The 21167-nt window shown below is 37.2% G+C and overlaps 3 long non-coding RNA genes across 3 annotated transcripts; 2 read left to right on the forward strand and 1 right to left on the reverse strand.

Moving 5' to 3' along the window:
* Positions 1-815: 815 nt before the first annotated feature.
* Positions 816-17958, forward strand: LOC135745068 (uncharacterized). Its single transcript, XR_012337849.1, has 4 exons — positions 816-882; positions 1218-1283; positions 1381-1503; positions 17854-17958. It is a non-coding gene; the product is annotated as an uncharacterized lncRNA (long non-coding RNA).
* Positions 1658-16553, forward strand: LOC135718143 (uncharacterized). The gene is made up of 4 exons (XR_010520583.2): positions 1658-2401; positions 2821-2899; positions 3172-3253; positions 16025-16553. It is a non-coding gene; the product is annotated as an uncharacterized lncRNA (long non-coding RNA).
* LOC135718142 (uncharacterized) lies at positions 7586-12835 on the reverse strand. Its single transcript, XR_010520582.2, has 2 exons — positions 10401-12835; positions 7586-9843 (listed from the first exon to the last, which is right to left on the reverse strand). It is a non-coding gene; the product is annotated as an uncharacterized lncRNA (long non-coding RNA).
* Positions 17959-21167: the final 3209 nt, after the last annotated feature.

Consider the following 21167-nt stretch of genomic DNA (forward strand, 5'->3'; position numbering starts at 1 on the left):
GATAAACTTCAACTAGAAAGAGATGCCGATCTTGCTTGTGTTTTACTCGACAGGTGAGTTGTTTTGATTCTGATCATTACAGAAAACGTCTTATTGGACATACACACCAAACGTGAGGCATCACGGTAACTTAACTCGCTCTAGAGTTATTTACTCGCTTGATTTACCCATGCGAGTACGCGTCTGATCCATTGATTGATAGCGTGTAATCTACTCGCGCATCACGACTTTGTATATTATCGCGTTTGCTGTGTATGCCCCATTACTGGGTTTGAATGTGCACGAGTGTATATATTTGTTGAACAAGTGGTAGTGGTAATCGTATTTATATCATCTGACTAAACAGTAATCAATGAATGTGACGAATTACTGTTACATTATATTTGCTGTATTGTCGAAATTGTCTTTTTCAGACACTTACTAAATCCAGTATTGGATTGAGTATGTAGTAGCGTCTACAGTGTAGCTATCATAATTTTACATCATAACCTCACAATAAGAATAGTACTGTAAATATTTGATCATTATATGATGTGAGAAATCATTGTAGATTATACTTGTGTTGTTATGCTGTAGCTTTTTGTGAAAATCTAATGATATTTCAATGCCACTTTTTTAAAGTTACCAAGAAAGTGGACCATCAACGTCAAAACCTTACAAAGGACCTGGAATGCCTTTTCAAACCCTCTCAAGCATTGAATTCATCCATTGACTCACTATCAGACAGGTAGGCATTACCAAAATATAATTGTAATAGAAATGTTGCATAGAATTACATTGGATAAATTGCTAAAATATGTTTTACAGAGATCAATATATTCTGGAGCCTGGAATAGAACACCTTTCTATGGCAGAAAGTGATGAACAGCTGTTACACGACAGGTGAATCTTAGATGTTTTACTATGTAAAGATGTGTATCATAATAATTTGATAATAATAGCGAGCATCACAAACCACAAATAAAAGTGTTGCATAACCAAGCCAGTGTTATGCATAATAACAAAATATTGTGTACAGTTAAAATTAAACAAACAGTTTGGTGTTATTTATTAATTTTGTTAGTATCACTAATAATTTCTCAAATGTATTGTTATTAGTATTATACATTAATATTAATGTATATACAGTTGAAAAAGTAATCGCAAGTAGTTTATATAAATTGGGAAATTCACAGTTTGTATGCACATGATTAACTTTCTGTATCTTTTATTTCAAGATATGTTCAAATGGGCACAAAGTGTGGACTTGGAATTCACAGCCCATGCTAAAATTTGGAATGCAGGTAGGAGACTTCATGATGGCCACTAACATTCTGCTGTCGGGAAATAACTATTACAAGGTGTCACACCTGTTCAATTACATGAACATGGGCTTTGTAGGGAAGTCTACATTCTTTAACATTTAGGACACCTACTGCTTAGGAGCAATAAAGGACATGTGGGAGAGCAAGAGTTCATCCGCCGTTCAACGTCTGAAGAGTAAGGATGGCGTAGTTGTATTAGGTATGATTACCTATTATTTTGTAAAAAGTAAATAATCTATGCAATAACCTCATTACATTTTTATGGTAAAACTGTGTAAAAAACATACAATTCCCAGCAAACAATGACCTGGCGGTCCGCCGGTGGTTTTGGGGCGGCACGAAGTCAGCGGCTTGACGCGGTCGGACCACCGTCGGGGCACCTTCGGCAAACCGACCAACGTAAAAAAGCTGGCGGTCTGCCGGCGTTTCTTGGGTGGCAAGCCACCAGCGGCTTGCCGCTGCTGGACCACCGTTGGTACACCAGTGGCAAACCGCTAGGTTTCTACTGAAACTAAGAATTATAATAATCTTAAGAAAATACATGAAAAACAATATGAGACTGCATATAGGGCTTATTTAACGAAATACATACATATTTTTTTAATATTTCAGTTTAAAAGAATAAAAATAGAATAAAAAAATAAGAGATATACATAGTGTTTAATACAATATAGTACGTGCAGGCGTGGTAATTTGGACATATATGAATTAGACAACAAAACGAGTTTGTGATTTCATAATAATTTGAGGAGATTTTACATTGTTGTAGTGATTATGTCAATGTGTGACTTTGCCATGACGCGTGTGCTGTGCACGCTAAACACGTGCCCTTTTTAAAACACTAGGCTTGTTACTTCATGCGGCGCTGCAAGAACCGACAGCGATGACGTCAAAGTACCGCGAGAACGATTCGAGAACTCATACGAAGTGTAATTTCGTCTCGCTCTCGCGGCACTTTAACGTCATCCGCCTGTCAGTTCTAGCGTGGCCGCAGGAAGTCGAACAGCCTTCTTTCTCAACACGGATTACCATGAGGCGGACTGACGAGTGACGACTACAACGAGCTCCTCTTTCACGGGTTTCTTTACTGTTTTCAGGTAAGTTTAGTCCCTCAAAATACACAAATAATACACACAACTATTATTGACACGTAACAGAAACGCTTTTGTTGAATATTTATTTCATAGAAATGTTTTTTGTCTTCGAGAAAAGTCTGTTAGCATGTGGACGCTTTTCAAAAGTGATAATGTTAGGGTAACTAGCTTTTGCATTGTTTATTAAGTTTTGGCTTTTTAAAAAGCAACTTCGTGTGTTGATGAGATGATGTGATAGCTTTGTTCAGGTTGTCAATGCATTATTGGAAGTAACTTAGGCTAATTTGTTTAGCCTAAAATATGCAATGTACTGCACAGTTAAACAGTGAAAATAACTTTCATATAGCGTGAATATTTGGTGAAACTAGTACAAAAACATGTTTTATCGTAAACATATATAGACAAATATTCTTTGATTTTAGGAGTGACAAAATAACCTCTATAAAAGCTGAAGATTTCAACATTTTCTGAAGGGAGCTACAGACAGAGATGTAAACTCAGGTGAGTTGAGAGCGTATTAACTCACTTTATATGCACTTTTTTCACAACATATTACCATGGATCTTGTCATTTTTCTGCATTTATAGCAGTTATTCTAGGAAGGTTTTAACATCCAAACGTGAGTGGCACCATATGAGCAATATTAAATGAACAAGTAAACCTACAAACATAGATTCTGTTATATTTTGTATACTATAATTTTCTTTTCAGTGTTTCACATCCTTTTAATCAATATTGATTGCTTTGTGACAAATTGCATGTTATGTTTGTAGATTTTCCAGGCTAATATCCGTGCAGCAGATTGAAGCAGACCTGTCAGAAAACATCTCTAAGGTGCTATGAATCTCATAACTAGTAAGTAATACTCTCATAACTAGTAAGTAATACATTGCTGTTTACAGGTTTAAGGTTGTGGTTTATTTATTTAAAGTGCATCCAATTTCATTGGTAAAAAACAACTTTATTTTGTGTATTTGGTATAATACAATGTGTTTGCGTGGTGTACGGTTAAAAACACATACATTTTTATAGCTTTGTATTTCCTCCCTTCCTCAAACGCTTTGATTTTGTACAGAACTCATCGATCTGAAATGCGCTGTGTCCCTGATTGGCCAGCTAATCTGTACGTTGTGATTGGCCTGAATGCCTCTGACGTCAGCCGGAAATGTGACGCTCCTGTTTGAAAGATTCTGTCACAATGCAATGCTGACAGGAGTTAATGTGTAGGCTATGAGTAAAAGCGGGAGCAATTATAGAGACAGTGCATTTTTTGAAAACCACGCCCACCGGGGGAAAACAATCCAACCTTTTCCATTGACTGAAGGATTAGGATTGCTGCTGTTCATATTATTTCAATGACTTTAAATTGCATTTCTGGCTTATAACAAAAAAACATAACAATGTGTCACAGGCTGGAGCGGACCACAGGTGTCGTGAGTCACGCCTTTTCCTGGTTTCCACCTCGAGGAGGTCCCAAGAGCACCCCAATGACCAGACACACAGAGAGCGCAAGTATAATTAAAACAAACTTTATTAAATTACTTAAAAATATGGGAAAGGGGAAAGCTAAAATCCGATCCACCAACTGGGAAAGCACAGTCTCGAGTCTCTTCAAATCCGTCGCAGGTAAGTCTCAGGTGGGTCCTTCCTTTCCTTATCTCCTGACTATGCGACGACAATCAGCTTATTCACTAGGCTCCTTTGTGTTCTGCTTACAGGGGACCGATCCGGGGCTCTTTCCTTTTCCTGGGCGTAAGGAGGACAGAGGGTGAGTATTTAAAGGTTGGGATGTCGTATCAGTACCTGTGTTCGTGCGGGCTCAACTCCAGGATGGTCCAGCGGGGGCACTCCCGCTCGTCCTACTGTCAGGGGAACAGTACTCCTGCTGCCGGGCTTGGCTCCGCCCGTCCAGGTGGGTATATGAGAGGTTGCTGGTGTAGGTGTTCCACCGATCCCTGGATCGCGGCACAGATAAGCGCTTCGGGAAGGAGACCACTAGATCTGCGATGGAACAACAGGTAAGTATGCAACACAATGGGTGTGAGGGACGGACACGGGGTTTCCTTTGGCCTGCAGGTGAATGTACAACACAGTATACTGGCTTGTGGCTGTTGGCATACGGTAGGTATATTACAGGGGACTGGGACTTTTCTTGCACTTCAGGCGGGCGTACAACACAATATGCTAGCTCTTAGCTGTTCACATAAGGTAAATACTTTACAGGTTACTGGGACTTGACTTTAACTTCAGGCGGCGTACAACACAATATGCTGGCTCTTAGCTGTTCGCATAAGGTAAGTACTTTACAGGGGACTTGGGCTTTACGGTTGCTTCGGTAACATACAACTCGATCTACTGGCTCTTAGCTTCAGGCAGGAGTAATTTACAGATGACTGGGACTTTACTTCTGTTCTATGATTTCTCAACGGCAGGCGGGTACTTCACATAACATAACTCTTCCTGGGCGGTGGACTTATGATAAGTAGACTGCGAAACAGTAAGTAGATGAAGCTTACAGACCTTAGCGGCGAAAGCGTCTTGACACTGGCCTACGTAGAGGCTCCACTAGACGGCGGTTGAAGCTGGAAACTGTTAGGCTGAGCCGAACGCTTCCCTCTCCTCTCCTCCAGCTAACGGGACAAGAGATTTAGACAGGGGCGAACCTTTGAAGGGACTCCACAACAGGTAATGTTATCGACACAGCTGATTTTCCTCCTACAGCAGCCAAGCTTTCTCCTTGCAGATATATATACTTTCCACTCTACTCACACCAGTCTTTCTTACTTGGTTAGTTCACCTCCGCAGGGACGGGAAGATCCAGGATGTCGATGCAGGATGTCAATGCAGTGTATCCATACAGGATGTCGCGAATGGCATGAAAATAAAGATGTCACCTCACCAGCCTCGACGTCCACTTGCTTCACCAAGACTCATCCAGCCTAGAGGTGGTTACTGACGGCACAAACACAGCATAGCACTGCAAGTTATCAAGTGTACACACTCACGGCAAGGACAAGGACTCACCCACTGCACTCCACACACTCTAAGTGAAATAAGGTCACAACCACGGCTGACTGGGACTCGTCCTGGGATTCGTTGGTGTTGTGGATTTTTTTAGTGATTATGAAAAATAATTTTCAACAGAGGGTTCCATTGCCAAAAGATGACTTTATTGCATACAACAATAAGGCCGAGTTGGTGGCCAAGCAACTCAAGAGTCTTTTTCAGAATGCAACCTAATATACAGTTCTCTAAAAGTTGAAACCCCTCCCATGTAGTTGTTTTTAGCATGTTTTTATGTTTGACAGGTGTTGTGACTTCATTCCTTAAATGTCAGCCTATGCATTTTTAGCTCTGCTCTCAGTTACCATATTTTAAACTCTGCATACATTGCAGTCTTTAAGACTGCTAGTCTTCAGCTTACAAGCATGAGACATACATTCTTGCAAAACACATTTGAATCTGAATACCATGTTCACCAAAGATATAGTTCTGAATTAAAAATATAGTTCTGAATTAAAAAATCTTCTTCATTCCACCCTTTGAGACTTTCACAAGTCTCACCCAAAGTGCAACTTCATAGTCCAGTTCAATTAAGTCAAGCTAATTAATGGCCCAACTAAGCCATCTTTCCCTTTACCAATGACTAAATCATGCTGCCGCACTTTGGTGGAGTGTGGAACAAACATCTTCTCTTGGAGAAGTAAAAGAACCTACTCCTTCAATTAATAAACCTCTATGATCATGGAATATACTTCATTATGTCATTGTTGCTGTAAAATCAGAACTCATAAAAATATTCATCATAAGAGTGGAAATTAGTCAAATACCTTTTCAATACTTATTATTTTCATTATCTTTTTCTGATGTAATATTACCATTTTCTAACTTTTGCAAAACCCATTTTGATGCACTTTGTAATTTCCTATATGAAGTAACTTTTCATCTTGATATTTCCATTAACATTTGTTTCAAAATAGGGAGTACACATTAAAATAACAATCTATCCAATTAAAATCACAAATCCTTATCCTCTGATAATTTGCATCCTTTACCTTTTGATAATATTCATCCTTTAACCTATACCTTTAATCATTTGACATACAAAAATATGTCTGTGAGAATTTGACAAAACAATCACCCATTTTCCTAATTTTAAATCACACCAATTCCACATTAAGATTCTTTCTTCCTGTATTTGTTGCAGTTTCTATCATAAATTCTTAAGCTTATTGATAGCTTCAATGAATATCTATGTTGATGTTGTATTGTTAGCATAACATTAATCTCCATACAATAAACCTATACCCCTTTGTAGTATCTTATTGTTTTTCTAAGGATGTTAAAGCATCATTAGTTATAATTAATTAACCTTTGTTGATTATAGTAAATATTATTTATTAATTCTATATTAAATCAATATTTATTCTAACCCTGATTTGATCTCATCTCTTGCTTAAATTCTAACGTGTATATATGGGAATACCAAACCAATTTAGGGATAAGCTATTTTAGTTTTATCATTTGTTTTCTCAGTATTTTGTTCAAACTTAAAACCATGATGATTTCTTGAATTAACCTTAATCTAGTACATATATATTTCTTCTCCAATTGCAAAACTACCATAAGTTATCATTTCCCATCAAATCAAAATTAAACCAAAAGAATTCTGCTAACATTACTGTTTGATCTTCATATGTCCACTGCTATGATCTGATTCCCACATTCTTTTTACTGTATACTAGCATTGTCCACCCTTTCCATACCTAAAGCCAAAATCTTAAGGATTTATAATAGCTTTTGGAATTTTATATTTGATTTGTTCAAGTTCTATGTTATAGAATATTCTCTTTAAATATTTTTTCCTATTCTGCCTTTTTTCTATTTTAATTCTTTTATTAACTTTCCCAATATTGAAACTATTTACCAAAATATGCCCTATAAAATTGATATTTAAACCAGAATTTGTCAATTTGTTACATTGAACACCTTTATAATATCATGTTGACTTTTGATTATTATTACCTTTCATAATTCAGAGCATAATAAGCAATTGTTCATACCAATTTCTCTTAGCTTTGAAGTTACCCATTTGTACTATTCATTCATAATGTTTTTTTTTTTGTTTTTTTTGTTTTTCCCATAAAATGTCCAACATATTTTTTTTTTTTTTTTCCTTCCGTTGACGTCCTTTTTCTTCTATTGATGTCCTTGTCTCCTTTTTGTTTTGGTATCTTCAGTATTTTATCTAGATTTTGTTCTTCCTGAGATTATTGTAGATTACATTCTCACTGGTGTTACTGGTCCTCGCTGAAGTGTTACTGATCCTTGCTGATAGGTGAAAAGTTAATTGAAGAGAAGTTTGATTATTGACTGTAGTCGTGTGAATTTACCACATGTTGCTGATAATTGTCAAACTGGTTATTAGCTTTATTTTTCAATTTTCATGGCTAATTCCTTGACGTTTTCTTTGTGTGTCCTTTACACATTACCAGCAACTTTGTCTCTGTGTATTGCTTGTGAACTCCACTGCTTTGCACTCATTGGTTGTTGCTCCTGAAAGTCTCTTCTCATTTACATATTTTTCTTAACTTTGTTGCCATTGCTTGATATGCCCTGAGTGGTCAGTACTTAGTTCTTTTATCTCTTTGTAGGCTTGAATTGCTTTTAATTTTTCTGTTGTTGTCTTCTGTATCATGTCTTTTATTATTTTCTTTTCCTCAGCTCTCCTCTTCATTATCGTGTTTTTGGTTCTCCTTTTCTCCCCAGCTCTCCTCTTCAGTATCGTGTTTTTGTTGTCCTCTTCTCCGACTGGTATTTTAGGAACTCTGTGCAATGGCTCAGATGACATCAGATGTGCTCCTTCCCCCTGGCCTGCTGTTAGGGCTGCTCTCCCTGGTCCTTGTTTTATGTCACTCTCTCCTGAAGACCCTCAGATACACTAGATCCCATGGCATAATATGGCATTTTATCTCCATCTCCTCATCAGGCTCCTTTTCTTTTTTCCTGCACACAAATAGCTTATGCATACAGTTAGTTTTATCACATAAGATCTCATCTTTATTTGTAATTGTTCCAAAAGCTCCATCTGCAGTCGTTCCAGAGGAAGTCCTTTTTGGGGATGAATTTTTGTTATATAGTATTGCGCAGACATTGGTATTGGCATTGGTCGACCAATAAGCATTCCATGCAGTGTTAGTTTGCAGTCTGTCACTCGTTATTGCAAGAGACAAAGCATCCAGTCAGTTCAGTTTCATGCTTTCACATTTTTTTTGCTGAGTTTGACGTTGAAGGGATGGTATACTTTTTATGATTAAGGATGGTAAACACATCTTAGTCTTTTCTTTGTTCTTTATTGTTGCAGTATTCACTTTGTTTTTTGTTTTTTAAATGAATGCTGATCCATCATATAAAATGATTCCTAATAGTATTTCAAATCTAGGGATTACGTCTTCTATCATTATTTTTTTTTTTATCATTACTCTTGGCACAAACTTTACCTGTCGAACAGAAACTCAACCATAAATGTACTCAAATATTGAGACCATTTTTTCACATATGGAGAATAATACCAATTTTTCCTCTTTTTAATCTTTAATTTTAATTAGTTATTTTATATCTCAGTTTTTAATTTGAACTTAAAACCACCCATCTGGAAAGGTAACATTTTACTGTACTATAGAATGATTTATCCCCAATGTGTACATTAGATGTCTTGAATGTCTTTCTTTGTTCCCCTTTAGGTGCCACAAAATATTCCTAACATCCAGCGTGTTCTTTTTTTCCCTTCTATCTTCTAAGTAAGGCTTTTGTATTAACACTATAGAAGCACTACTTCTGTATGGCATTCTGAGGCTTCTTTAGCCTCCAAATCTGCTGTGTTGTTACCATTAATAAAATTATCATTCATTTTTATATAAGTTTAATCTTTTATGATTGCCAATTAATTTAATGATATTGTAGCAGAAATTAACTCCACTTGTCCAGTACATTGAATATATATTCCCTCATTATTTTGAAAGCCTCTTTGTTCCTATACCAAATTGTATATTGTTTAATTTCATAAAAACATACAAATATTTCTTCTGTTTGAATACTTAAATATATAAAGCAAAGATCAATTACAGTATTTGTCATCTGGGAAAACATTTGTTAGCAATGTGGATCTGGATATCAACTGTTTAGCCTTATAATGTCATTAATTGGATACTTCAATTAGTACTTTGTTCTCTACATCTTTTAACAATTAATACATCTTCTTTATCTTGCATGTTGTTATCATCTGTATTTATTCTTTGCATTTGCAATTTATTTTTACTTTAGCACATAAGTCTAATGTTATTCCTAAGCATAATGGATTTATCCCCCTGGCTTTGTATAGCTTTTTGTTTTCATCATATCCCATAAATCCTTTTCTTCCCAATCTTTTCCAGTATACAAGAGACCTGTGGAAATAAATCAGTTACATTAAGTCATTATTCTATTAACTGATTTTCAACCATACTCTTAACTACTTCTTATTTACCTTCCTGTGATGGTATGTCAATTTTTTGTCCTATATTTTATTTTTTCCACTTTTTAAGTTGAATATCTTTCTCATGATCATATTATAATACACTGAAGTTCCCACTTTGATAACTTTGCATTAAAAATTTGTGCTTTAATACATTTCCCCCTTATTCATTGTTTGTTATACATCACTATTTATTACACTAATATACATTTGCTTTGATTCAGTTAATATCACTTTAATATACTTGTACCCTTCTGGAGAACACTAAATCCAATGGCTTAATTCAAATTATGCATATCTTCCTAACCAGTAAACAGTAAACAAGAGTGTGAATTTGATATGAGAATAGATATGGTCATGGTTTTGTTTATTGTTTATAGACATACATTGAATTACCAATACTTGTCCAGAGAATCATATTCTTAACAAATCTTCTGGACCATAAACTGGACTTTGAAAGGCTGCTGTCACCCTCCCCCCTTCACTCACAGAGCTGGTACATGGATATAGCGAAAGTCTCTCTTGGCGTGGCCAGGTTTTTTGTAGTCCTCAGCATGTTTTCTTTGTCTCTCCCAGTTCAAGTTGTTTTCTTTCTGAGATGGTGATGCTGCAAAGTCATTTATGATGGGTACAGGAGTCTGTTTTTTTGGAGGAATCGCTGAAAGTAGCTGAACACAAGAGTCATCACTGTTATTCACTTTGCATTTCAAAACAGTGTGGTCATTCCTGGGTCTCCTTCTGGATTTCCCTCAGTCTCTTTTTTATTGTCTCTGAACAAAACTGGATTCTCTGTGTCTCCCAGTTTTCTCTCTGTGCTTTAGAGTCCAAGCAGTGGCTGCCACACTGCTATGATGTGTTCAAAAATAGTCCCTCCTCATGTAACGTTAGTCCACCGGTCAAAGTTTTCTTTCATTTCTCCATTGCCACAACTTAGTCCTTTTCCCAGTCCCATGAATGCCTGAGGGTAAGTGATCAGCCTCCCAAGGTCCTTAATACCTTTATTAAACTAAGAAATTGTAAGGCCAATGGCCTAAGCCATCCTTTTTTTCCATATCCACATTTCTCCATCAGATGACACCTCCTCTTTACTCTCCCACTCTACTCTCTTCCAATTTTGCTTCATTAATTCTTTTTAATGTTTTTCTTATTTTTATTTCTTATTTTATTTATATCTTCCTACCTCATCTTCTTTTTCACATATTTGTGTAAACAATGCCTCTTGTCTTTTTACTCTACACACTTATACTCTTTCTGATAATACTTTAAATTTCTTTCATTTAGGATATTTCCTCATTTGTAAGATTCACTCCCAAACCCGTTTAATTTTCCTATTCCATAACTACTGATCATTTCATTTACATTTTACCTATAATTTCCACAGTGCCCTTGAGTACTGGAAATCAACCTTCTACAGTATGCATGATAAATATAGAGTAACATTTAACACACTTTCTTTTGTTCCATTATCAACTTCCTTTAACATTCTATCATATATATCTCCTTTATTCATTAATAATGCCAATGCTTTTTTCTTCAAATCCATCCTTCTTATCTTTCTTTTGATTTAATATAGGTTTATTTACAATATCCATTTCTTTACACATTGCAACATCAAATGTTCCCTTCATGACAATTTCTTAGACACATTCTTTATTAGATCTCTGCCCAATAGATATTTCCACAAGAATAACAACTATGACTTTTCACTACACCTGTTACTTCTCCATTCAATCTTTTCTATCATATTTAGCCATTTTTTAGCTCCATTAGACAATTAACAAATAAAAACACTTTAGCAATATTACAGTAGTCTTTTATACATAAACGTCAAGCTTATCATCCTCTCTCCCATATTACATTTTCTACACTGCAAATGTTTTTCAAGCAGTTCCTTACTTAATTAATGTTTCTCTTTCAATTCAATTTGTTTCATTTGTCAAGTAATACTATTTTTTCCTTTAGTCTTAAGCACAAAGATTTTTCATTGGATTAAGATTTAAAATATAGATGTAAAAACCTCCTTTCAACCTATATATACCATTTACTTATAGTTTTACCTATAATCTCTTATTACTTTATTATATAAATAATATATTATTATTATTATTTTACTTATATTATTTCACTTCACTGCTAGCTCCTTTCATCCACAGCACTCAGTCAGGCCTGCACTCACTCTATTTATAACATACACCCAGTCATTCACACTTTAAACATGACACCACTTGTTTTTCACTGTTGAGGATCCTTTCCACTTTTACTCACACAAACTTTTTATCATGCATTAGGGCGGTATCCACAGAATAATATTTTATCCATTCAGACCTCTATTATATAAACATATATAAAGAGCTGTTTCATAAAAATCAATTCTGCCCGTGCAGACCCCTGTCCACTTTTTAACACTTTTGTTTCATGCTCTATTTATTTATGTTTTATTTTTTATATCATTTTTATCCATACACTGTAAAATATGCAGCATTAATGTCAAATTAACATATATGTTTATTACCTTAAAATAACAAAATAAAACATGAATGGCTTGCAAAACCAAAGTACTTTTCCTTTTGCTGTCATTATTTTACAGTGTATCCACTTATTCCATAAGCATTTTTAATAGTCTGTTCCAGTCTACCTGTATCCGTCAAGGCCCTCTTACAGAGTAAACACAGATTATTTAATTTTATCTTTTTTTTTTTCATACACTGTAAATACAATGCAGTATTGATGTCAAATCAACATATATCACTACTTAACCTATTAAGGCAAAAACATGGATTGGCTTGCACCATCACATAACTTTGTCTTAATGCTATCATTCATTTACAGTGTATCAGCTTACACCATAAGCATTTTTAATAGTCTGTTCCAGTCTATCTGTATCCATCAAGGCCCTTTTACAGAATAAACACAGATTATTTAATTTTATCCTATTTTCTTTTCCATATATTGTATTAATGTCAAATCAACATCTACATGGTTACTTAAACTAACAAAGTGCAACATGTATTGGCTTCCAAAACCAAATCACTTTCATATTTATACAATTATGCATTTACAGTGTATCCGCTTATTACATCTATCAAAGCCCTCTTGCAATAAGCATTTTTATAATCTGTTACAGTCCATTTGTATCCGTCGAGGCCCTCTTACAAATGCACACAGATTAATTTTATTTCTGTTTAATGCTATCTTCGAAGCCCACTTAGCTATTAAACTATTATCTGTTCCAGGTTAATGCTGTCCAATCAAAGGCCCTCTCAGCAAAACCACAGATTATCCACCTGAGCTCAGGAATTTTTTCCTCTTTATCATTTCAAACAAATCACACCATGCAATCCTTGGAAGTGGAACCCTTTTTAACTGTATTAATCTTAGTTCTTATATTGGAAGAGCATTGTGAAAGTCTTTCCACCATGAGCCAACCCAGATGAGCAACACAACAGTACACCAGTAAATAAGCAAAAACTGCTTACCTGGTCCTGTGTATGCCGCTCATCCAAACTTAGCCCACAACGGTCATCCACCTCCATGCTCCTTTCCAATCCCATCCTCGTCGCCAAATGTTGTGGATTTTTTTAGTGATTATGAAAAATAATTTTCAAGAGAGGGTTCCATTGCCAAAAGATGACTTTATTGCATACAACAATAAGGCCGAGTTGGTGGCCAAGCAACTCAAGAGTCTTTTTCAGAATGCAACCTAATATACAGTTCTCTAAAAGTTGAAACCCCTCCCATGTAGTTGTTTTTAGCATGTTTTTATGTTTGACAGGTGTTGTGACTTCATTCCTTAAATGTCAGCCTATGCATTTTTAGCTCTGCTCTCAGTTACCATATTTTAAACTCTGCATACATTGCAGTCTTTAAGACTGCTAGTCTTCAGCTTACAAGCATGAGACATACATTCTTGCAAAACACATTTGAATCTGAATACCATGTTCACCAAAGATATAGTTCTGAATTAAAAATATAGTTCTGAATTAAAAAATCTTCTTCATTGGGCGCTGAGTACAACGGAGGATCGAAATGTGACCGTCGCCGTCACGACACCCCTGCGTCTTTCTCTACTTGTGATCCCCGGCTCACCCACAACTCCTTTCCACAGTGGGGCCGCTCACCTGTATGCTAGAACTCACAACACTCGCTGAAGGGTTTACTCCAATATGATGTGGTTTACAAATGCTCAGAGGTTCTCACAGGCGGTGATAACACTCTCCCTTTGTCTCCTTCTCCTTTCAGATGTCGGATATTCTCCCTGCCAACGGTTATCAATCGCTAGAGGTCTCCCTCGGTGACACTTCTGGTGAGTATTCCTATTGCAGTTACTCAGAATATATCACTGACTTGCATGTGTTGTCTCATAGATCATCATTTAAATGTGATATACTCAGCCCAGTCACTCGTGTCCTTAAATCCTTCTTCACCCAGTCAATATTATTCTCCGCCTTCTCACCACTGAATTCGCCCAGACGCTCCACTCCTCTCACCAGATCGGCTAGAATAAACTGCCCCGTTTGCAACTACTGAGGCTCTTTTATATACTCCTCCTTTTCTCTCCGTTGTCCAATCCATAATAGCCACGCTCCCTTAACACACCTGTGCCTGATAAAGCTTAATTTTCCTCCCGGAGTTTCCCGGAAGTGCCGGTGTTTGCGTTTTTACGGTCCGGGCGGAACCAATCTCCACCAACTTTAGTTCCGCCCCAAAAAGTCACTTTGTGACAAATGCCTAAAAGCTGCTGCGTGACAGAGTCTACAGCGAACAAGCTGAACAACCCAGAAATAAGTTCTTTCTACCAGGCCATAAAACTCAGCCTTTAAGGAGACATAAGTGGATTGCTGATTACGTTTCCCTCCAGTGGGCAACTGGGCATAGTTCTAATTCTAGTAGTACCATGACAAGTTGCCTGTATCCAGTTTTGTGTCTTTGAAACGCTATTTTTTGGGGTCAACAGCTTATAAAATCTTATTTCTGGGTTTTTGGCTTGTTAGCTCTAGCCTGGTCCAACCAGACTCTCGTACATTCATTTAATTTGTACAGAGAGTCTGGCCACACTCCATGACAAACCGTTACTTCCATTAAGGAGAGTCCTCTGTTGAAGTTTAAAACTATTGGATCTGCCCAGAGTCACTCAGGATCTGCCATAGGCGATCGCTAACGTGTGGTCGTGACACATATCATGCACCAAAACCGTCCGGAAACAACAAGTCCAAATGATAAGACCAACAAAACTTAGCAAACATTGTTCTTGCTCCGGCTTTAACTTCTGTATATTCGGCAGTTTTGCAATAACGGACCGAATAGCTTTTCTCACGTCTTTCTCCGCTACCATTACAACTACAACTCAAACTGACGCACGACCTCAACGTCATCGTTCTTAGCCACCTCCCTCTGTTCGCTGATTGGACCTGCAGATTTTTGCAGGAGAAATGAAACTCTACACAGCAGTCCCAGTTGTACTGAAGCTAAATGAAAATTAAGCGGAAGCACGTTTGAGGGCGGAGCCAGGCTATGTTAGCTCTACACTTTTAGGCATTGTTCTGGTATTATAAGCCAGAAATGACATGGAGGCAGCCTCATGCAATACAAAGTTAATGGAGACGGTTGGATTGTCCCCCCCCCCCGGTAAGCGTGGTTTTTAGATTATGAAGCGTTGCGGTCTGTCTCTATGATAATGTCGGTCTTGTCTACGTAAACAAGCCCAGACAGTAAACTGTTGCTTACTTGTGTGTGTGTTGTAGTCCAAGAAAAAAGATTTACATTGGAAACGATAACTCTTTGTCTACTCATTGTTTACGCATATCGTTAACATGTACTAATACACACTTACACACCAAAGGAAATGTAAAATCGTGAGTCGGACCATAATTGCTCTTTAACAAAAATACAATATAAAGAAGGCTTTTTCACATTTAAACTTTCCCAGTCCAAGTAAAAAAAAATAATAAAAAAACACTTCTTCTAAGACAAGCATTCACATACACTAAAACATCTTATGACCTTGTTTTCCAGTAATGAAATAATAAAAAGTGCAAATAAGCTTTTGCTTGAAATAATATGAACAGCAGCAATCCTAATCCTTCTCATTTTGCTTTTCTGTTTTTGTCCATCAGGATACACATCATAAGATAACTAGAGCTTACGTCTCTGTTTGGATCCAGCCTCACTTGTGAAGACTTCAGATGGCGTAAACACTCAAAAAGACATTGTATGATGGCATCTATAGATGGACATACACAACTGGCAAATGTAATATATTGTAATTACTGCACCAAAGCACAACTCTGCAGATTTTCAACTCACTTAATATTGTTACAAATACAATAGATGTTTATATTTGAAAAACATTTTTTTACTCTTTATTTACTTTTTAATTTTACTGATTTAATTCCATTTATTTGTCCACAATACTCGTCCAAAATGATGTTTTGCATCATCCAAATATTGTTAATTTACATATTACAGACATTGTAACAACACAAAGTGGGTTGAAATCCTGCTAACTTATCCTATAATAATAACTGTCTGTTAACTAAACATGGCTTTGACACATGACTTGTATTATATTAGAGCTGTTGTGATATGAATATTGATTTGTTTCCAGAATATGCTCCTCAGTGTGTCACACTCACCTCTGGCTGATTAAGGGATGTTTTGTAATCTTGAAACATGCATTTTCTAAATATGAAATGTATGTGAAGAACAATCTACCCTTTAATGGTTTTACTTTGGTAAAACTGCAGATCATTTTTCAAACTAAGGTTTTGTTACCGTGGTTCTACTATACTGCCCTACAAAGGCTAAGTGCAGTAACTATGCAAACACTGAAACTGAGAAAAATGCCCTTAAAGTTTTTTACACCAGCCAGTCAAACATGTTACTGCAATTTTGGCAAACACATTTCTCTGATGGGACAAATTATACCAGGATACTTTGTCACAAGACACAACAGATCTCACAAAAACCCATTTCAACCTTTAACTCAATTTTGACCAAATGCATAGTTACTGCGCTTTGGCTTTGTAGGGCAATGTAGTAGTTTTATATTAATGCTGGAGTGAAACCATGGTAACCATATTTTTTTAAATCATGATAAAGTTTGTGGTTACTAAAATGTAGTATGCTGTTGTAAGAGAATGTTTATTCTTTATAATTGTTGTAAAACCATGGTTGATTTTATATTTACCATGTTTTACTGCAAATGATGGTAAAATCATGTATAACTTTGCATGGGTACAGAAAAGTGTAAACTGGTTGTTTTTATTTGTAAGTCACGTTGGTTTTAATGCATCTGATAAATGTATATGCATTTGGATATTTATTCTGTTTACTGACAATAATAAATTTGCAGTTGCTGATGTAAATGGTTGACCGTGGGCAGCTAGCAAACATTACCGGTATAAACCAGCGGACCTCTGCGGCTGCCGCTGGTGGTCCGCTGGAAAAACGATGGGTAAAACTCCGGTGAGCCGCTGGCGGCATCCGCCGGTGGACCGCCGCTGGTCCGCTGGCCTTATGTTAGCTGGGGCAGCGGTCCGACAGCGGACCTCTGACTTCTGCGGCTGCCGCTGGTGGTCCGCTGGAAAAACGATGGGCAAAGCTCCGGTGAGCCGCTGGCGGCATCCGCCGGTGGACCGCCGCTGGTCCGCTGGCCTTATGTTAGCTGGGGCAGCGGTCCGACAGCGGACCTCCGTCGAAAAAGTAGCGGCTGCCGCTGGTGGTCCGCTGGAAAAACGATGGGCAAAACTCCGGCGAGCCGCTGGCGGCAGCCGCCGGTGGACCGCCAACTTTGCCGCCGGTGGTCCGCCGTTGGACCGCTGGCCTTATGTTTGCTGGGTTGCAACATTTTTTTGGGCCTGTTGTCATTACTTTGATATATTTTTCCTCCTTGTTTTGAATATTAATTAAATTCTCATTTGTTGATTGATTGTGCCATGTACAGGTGATAGACGAATGGATAGCCCTGGCTACTGTGCCCAGTATTGCTCTTACACAACAATGGAGAACGATTCAAAGGAAATCATCTCTGTTGTGACTATAAATAAAAGGCAGACTGGGCGGAATTCAGTAGTCATGGAGAAAGAGGCGTTTGTAACAACAATGGACAAGCTTCTCAGAGAACTGAAGATTTCAGAAATATGCACTGATGCTCATGCACAAATTGCTCATGCACTACTATGAGTAAGTTGATTATCCAACATATACACTGAAAAAGTATTATATATTTATCAAGTGTTTATGAATCGTATGTTGTTTTGTCTTTCATTACAAGATCAAACGACTGGACAATACAAGGGCACAGGAGTTGTACACTCACTCATGGGACGTATGGCATGGAGCCAAGAATTTAGCCAAGATAACATCTATAAATGTTTTACTTACTGTGTATACGTTACTGTCGTGTCATTTTTGTCAGATCCAATATTAGTGGTGCTTTTAGTCACAGTCTCTCTGCAAATCCAGCATAGTCTTTTTTACAAATGAATCCGCAGTACACAAAGTAAACAAACACTCCCCACGCCAGCTGGAAGTTCTTCAAAACCAAACTTGAACCACCCATTCCTAATGTTATGTTCTGAGCCTCCGTTATCCAGCATCTGTGTTCGGTCGGGTTCGGGCTTCATTTCTAACATTTTACACGAACTCGGGCCAGGCTCGGGCTTGCGCTCCGGCTTTGCGTAGTAAATGAGCGGTCAAGTTCAATGCTGCTGGATGCACTATCAGTAAGCGTAGGACCGCGCTGAGGCCATTTACAGTTGATTTAATAATTTTCCTCAACAAAAACATGTAGCCTAATCTTGGTGAGTAAAGGTTTTTCAATGTATAACTAAATATTAATTGAGTCTTAAATACATAATTTAGACAGAGGATATTAATGGAGAGGATTGCCGAAGCAAATCCCGCGGAGCCTTTATCTTAATTTCGTTATTGCCAAATACCCATCTTAATTCAGAATGTATTATCTTAATTTAATTCGTTAAGAAATAATTATTTTTATTGGCATGTTGGCCTATTTATTGTGTATTGCAGGGGTCTTCAACTAAAATTGGTGGAGGTCCAGTAAATGAACCCTCCGCACCAGCCGAGGTCCGGACGTAAAAACATAAATCGACTGCTTTCGCCAGACTAAAGAAATTAGTGTAAATATTTGTTTTATTGAACAAAATATAGTGTTATCAAGCATATTGAATAATGTTTCTTCATATGTATAAGCATAAATAATCCTTCACAAAATGGATTTCATTTTAAAGCTGTTCTGTTACTGTATGTCCTTTCAGTTGCTTGGTACAAAATATCTAAATTTATCCAGTAACAATGTCTGACAAAAATATGAAGGGAACAGTGCAAAATGCATTCATCTCTAAATCTGCAAAACACACATTCATTTCCACATAACAACTTAATAGGAAAACTAACATGCACTTTTCTGCTAAACTGAGAATTACAATCACAATCAATGAATACAAACCTCTCTGGCTTAATCAAATCATATCACATGTTACATTCATTCTCATTTATTGTCTGTACTTAAATAAGTTCTGCTTAGCTGCTTCAAGTTGCACTGGTAAAAGATCATCATCAATATCATTCATAAACACAAACAGGTAAAAGTAAACTGCCAGTTTTGGAAAACTGAAAAAGTGCAGGAAAACATTTCTCTCTTAATTTGTACTGTTCCTTCAAGTTTATAAAAATGTTAATAAGTTCAAAAGACGAAAGAATAAAAAGTCCTAGTTAAAAAAACTATGCTCATTGATCATTCTTGACATGTTTTTACTTTTGATAATGTTAACTGTTGAGAATGCTGACTCGCAACTATACGTTGAGCCAAAAATGCAGCATCCACGCACTCCTTTACTATTTTCCCATCTGTAAAGAGCTTGTTATGCTTTCCTTAAATCCACTGTATATTCAGTGAACACTCATAGATGGCTCGATGACGCATAGCTCGTTGTTTGGCAATGAGTGAGTGTGGGTCGCTCATACTGGGCTTTTACAGTAGTTCATTTATTTTTCGCACCCTTACCTCGGACTGCTGAGGGTAAGTTTCTTCAAAGTGTCTTTGTTTAGTTTCGTAATGGTGTTTAATGTCCCCACTTTTGACAACCGCAACAGACTCGCAAGCAAGATTAGGCTCTCTGCTTTCTTCCCTGCACACCTGTCTGTGAATGTTCGCGCTGGCTCCGCACTCGAAACCTGTGTTGATGTAGGACCCATATAGCGCTACTGGGCTGACCATATATGTGCCTGATATAAATAGGATTTTATAATAACGTTAAATAGCGTTTGCTATTTATGTATTTTATTGTGTTAAAAGTCTTTGCGGTCCGGATGGACGCATCTCGCGGTCCGGATTCGGACCGGGGTCCGCCAGTTGGGGACCCCTGGTGTATTGCATATGCCTATTTAGAGTGAGATGTTACGATGTTACAGATGACTTCTTTTATTTCTTTGTTTTAACTTCCAAGTGGCGTGTAGCCTAGTTAGTCATAAATAAATAATGTTAAATGTGTAAATTACTCATTCTTGACGAAAGCTGTGTACGTGCGCACATTTAAATAATGTCGGGCTGCAAACAGGTTTGGGCTTTAAAAACGCTGTCAATCAAAATGTACTTTCGGGTTCGGGTCGAATTCTGTCGGGCTTGGGTCATTTCGGGCCTAACTTTTAAGGCCCGATTACAGCTCTAATCTGGGTTCTTCCACAACCAAAAACTGCATTTCCATGGTTATTTAATCATAACAGATCACCGCGTCAAAATAAAAGTCTCTCAGAAAAAATGTATTTAAAGGAAATTTTGGTTGCATTTAGGGCTGTCACTTTTGAGAAAAATCTAATTAGAACGGATATCGAATATCATGTAATGTATCTGAATATATTTGAATATCTAGGTGCCCCCCACGCGTATAAAAAAAACGTAATGGAGATTCAATTTATTAACAGTGGATTACTTTTTTTGAAACAGCAGGTTATCAACTTATTAATAACAAGACTCAGAACAGGTGACAACTTAAACAGCAGCAGGAGTAGGCATATAGCCAAGCCCAAACGAAATCCGCGCCCAAAGATTTCAGCAGAAAACTCTGCGGAATTCCGCAGATTTAATGCCCGTCATTGACAAGCACACACATCCCGCGCTTGAGCGTGTTTGTGAGAAGAAATCTTATTGACAACAAGCAAACATACATAGCCTATCCCGCGCGTTTGTGAACCGTCATTGACAAGTACATTAATAACCCTGCGTGTGCTTGACCG

This window comes from Paramisgurnus dabryanus, chromosome 10 (assembly GCF_030506205.2).
Source record: "Paramisgurnus dabryanus chromosome 10, PD_genome_1.1, whole genome shotgun sequence".
In the NCBI taxonomy this organism is placed as follows: Eukaryota; Metazoa; Chordata; class Actinopteri; order Cypriniformes; family Cobitidae; genus Paramisgurnus; species Paramisgurnus dabryanus.